This window comes from Aedes aegypti, chromosome 3 (assembly GCF_002204515.2).
Source record: "Aedes aegypti strain LVP_AGWG chromosome 3, AaegL5.0 Primary Assembly, whole genome shotgun sequence".
In the NCBI taxonomy this organism is placed as follows: Eukaryota; Metazoa; Arthropoda; class Insecta; order Diptera; family Culicidae; genus Aedes; species Aedes aegypti.
The window spans coordinates 100,682,149-100,685,216 of NC_035109.1; the positions used below are offsets into that span (position 1 = coordinate 100,682,149).

At 36.4% G+C, this 3,068-nt stretch overlaps 1 non-coding gene across 1 annotated transcript; it reads left to right on the plus strand.

The window, feature by feature from the left end:
* The first annotated feature begins 2,546 nt into the window (after positions 1-2,546).
* Trnap-ugg lies at positions 2,547-2,618 on the plus strand. Its single transcript has one exon. It is a non-coding gene; the product is annotated as a tRNA-Pro (tRNA).
* Positions 2,619-3,068: the final 450 nt, after the last annotated feature.

Sequence of the window (3,068 nt, forward strand, 5' to 3'; positions counted from 1 at the left end):
GAACACCTGGTAAAATCTCTGGTGGAATTAAAGGTGAAATCTCTGAAGGAACTTCTGATGGAATCTCTAGAGGAACTCCTGATAGAATCATCTGGAGAAATTCCAAGTGGAATATATAAAGGAACTCCTGATGGAATCCCTGAAGAAACTTCAGATGGAATTGCTAGAAAAACTCCTAATCCTAAGAGGAGTTCGATGTGGTATTCCTTAAGGAACTCCTCATGTAATCTCTAGAGGGGCTCCTTATGGAATCCGTGAAAGAAATCCTGATGCATTTCCTTGAGGAGCTCCTGCTATAATCTCTGAAGGAATTCCAGGAGGAATATCTGTAGGGAATCTTGATAAAATCCCTGGAGAAACTTTATATGGAATTGCTAGGGGAACTCCTGATAGAATCCCTACACAGATGAGCGGTTCCACCCGAAATCGTCCATAAAATGCTGAAATTTGACATGTACCATTCCGATTTGGATGAAACTGCGCAGATGTATTAAGTATATGAGATGAAAATTATCTCATATAATGGGGGAACATTGTTGATGGAGCATCTGGAATAATGCAAGAAACGGGCGTATTTTCTTAAGTTTTATGATATTAATATAATTCAATCCCAAATATCTTGAAGCGGTTACTTATAGAAAGATCATTGATATTAGAATTTTGAATTGTTTTTGGATAAAGAATCATATTGCAGCATCAAAACGCCTTTTCTATAACCAGAAATTGAATTTTCAGAAATACACCAAAAGTTGCCCTTAGAAAAACTTTTTTTATTTTAAATTGCACCATGTTGAAACTGCCCTTAAAACATGGGATATTGATGTGGAAAGAGATAAACGTAACATTGTTGGTGGAGCATCTGGAGTAACTTATGAAACGGGATATTAATATAATTGAATCCTAAATATTTTGAAAACGGCTAGTTTTAGGAAGATCATTGTTATTAGCATTTTGAATTGTTTTTGGGTGAAGAATCATATTACAGCATCAAAACGTCTTTTCTACGGCCAGAAATTGAATTTTCAGAAATGCACCAAAAGTTGCTCTTTGAAAAACTTTTTTATTTTAGGTTGCACCATGTTGAAACTGTGCTTTAAACATCTGGTTTTACATTGAAATTTTACAAAAAAAATTTGAAAAAAATCGAAGATACCTATTTTTTGCAATTTGTGTTTTAAGGTTTAATTTCGATTTTTTCATGAAAACAAAAGTATTTGTTTTCAGTGTATATTTTATTTACAAAGCCTATTTGATTGTCTACCATCCCTCCTCAGACACTTTTTCTCCATAACAAACGGTTTCCGAGGTACATTTTTGTTTTAAATGGTGATGCTAAAAATATTTACGCCCTTATCAGAAGTTACTCTTGATTTCAAATGGTCTCTCCACCAGTGGAAAAAACTTATTCTATTATATCGAAACTATGTGCAAAATTCCATTTGAATCCAAGGTAGTCGAGTTTCATCGTTTACCGATTTGGCGTGGAACCGCTCAGATAGAAATATTCAAATTTCAATGTAGTGTGAACAGAAGAGTATAGTAAAAGTTAATTAAAATCATATTTTGTTACAGCACGTTTAATTTTCATTTAAAGATGGTTGAATGTTACATGGTCGTGTAAATTTAAAGTACTTTCGGATAAAAGAAAATAAGCGATTTGGCGTTGATATTTCAGTTTATTTTGGTGCTCTAAATATGTGCATGAAAATAAACTGAAATTTACAACCTATTTTTGGTTGTGTAGAGGTAGAAGTAGAATATCTGAAGGAACTTCCGAAGGAATACATACCTAGAGGAAATCCTGATAGAAACCCTGAATGAACTCCTGATGGAATCCTTCGTGAAATTCATGATAGATTCTTTAGAAGTACTACTGATCGAATTCCTGGGTGAACTCGTGTTTAAATCCTTTGGATAACTCTTGATCCCTAGAGGAACTACTGATGGACTCCCGGTAAAAACTTTTAATAGAATCTCTGGAGGAAATTGTGTTGGGATTCCTGATGGAATCTCTGAAGGAATTTCTGACGGAATTTACAATAACTTCTGATGGAAACTTTTGAAGTTCTCTTGATGGAATGACATCTCCGCACTAGATCTACGATTTGTTTCGTGCCAGTATTGTTCTTCATATATAGTTGAGGTGGTTTTCAAACAGTGTTCAAACAGTGTAACAGAAACGATGAGATTTTGCAGCATTACCTGGAGGAATCCCTGATGGAGTCACAGGTAGCACTGCTGGTGGATTTGCTAGAAAAAAAATTTGTTTGATTTTGGCCGACCGATTCACCAACCGTTCAATCGATTTCACAAACTGTCAATGTGGTTCGTCAACCAGCATCACACACGGACAAACGTAGCGCCAACATGAGTAGCAACCGGGGGGCAAAGTCAATGCTGGTCAAACAGTCTGAGTCGTCTGTGGACTGCAATAATCAGGGGCCAGGGAGAGTGGTCCCATGAGTAGAAAGGGATCTCTCTAAGATCCTTTAGTTGATATTTTTTCGATATTTCAGATCATGTTAGCAAAGACTCAAACCATCAGAGGCTCAATGGTCTAGGGGTATGATTCTCGCTTTGGGTGCGAGAGGTCCCGGGTTCAAATCCCGGTTGAGCCCGGATGTTTCTTTTTTTTACAGCATTTCTAAAACATATGTGAATACATCAAGGTTTGCTTCAAACCAACTACAATCAATGTTAGTCAATATTAGTTTTCATTCTAGTTAAAGTGAATCGTTGCATTTTTGTACACACTCAGTTGAGCTCGGCTAATTTTCATTCTTTTGTCGAGATCCGCACAGCCGTGTGGTCAGCAAATGAATTTCAACTGATATGTCAGCAAAAAATTAAGTTTGTTTATAGCAGCACCTCTGGGTGCCTCTGACAACAAACGTCACTTTTGCTGAAATGTCAGCAAACGAACTTTAACCGAGATTTGCACAGCTGAGATCGGCATTCTGATTTAGGAGTAAGGACAGGGTTGTGTATTGTAAAGTATAAGTTGTTTTCTATGGCCATATAAAACAAGCTCAACTCCAAAAAACTTATTTTTGAACAATGTACACCTT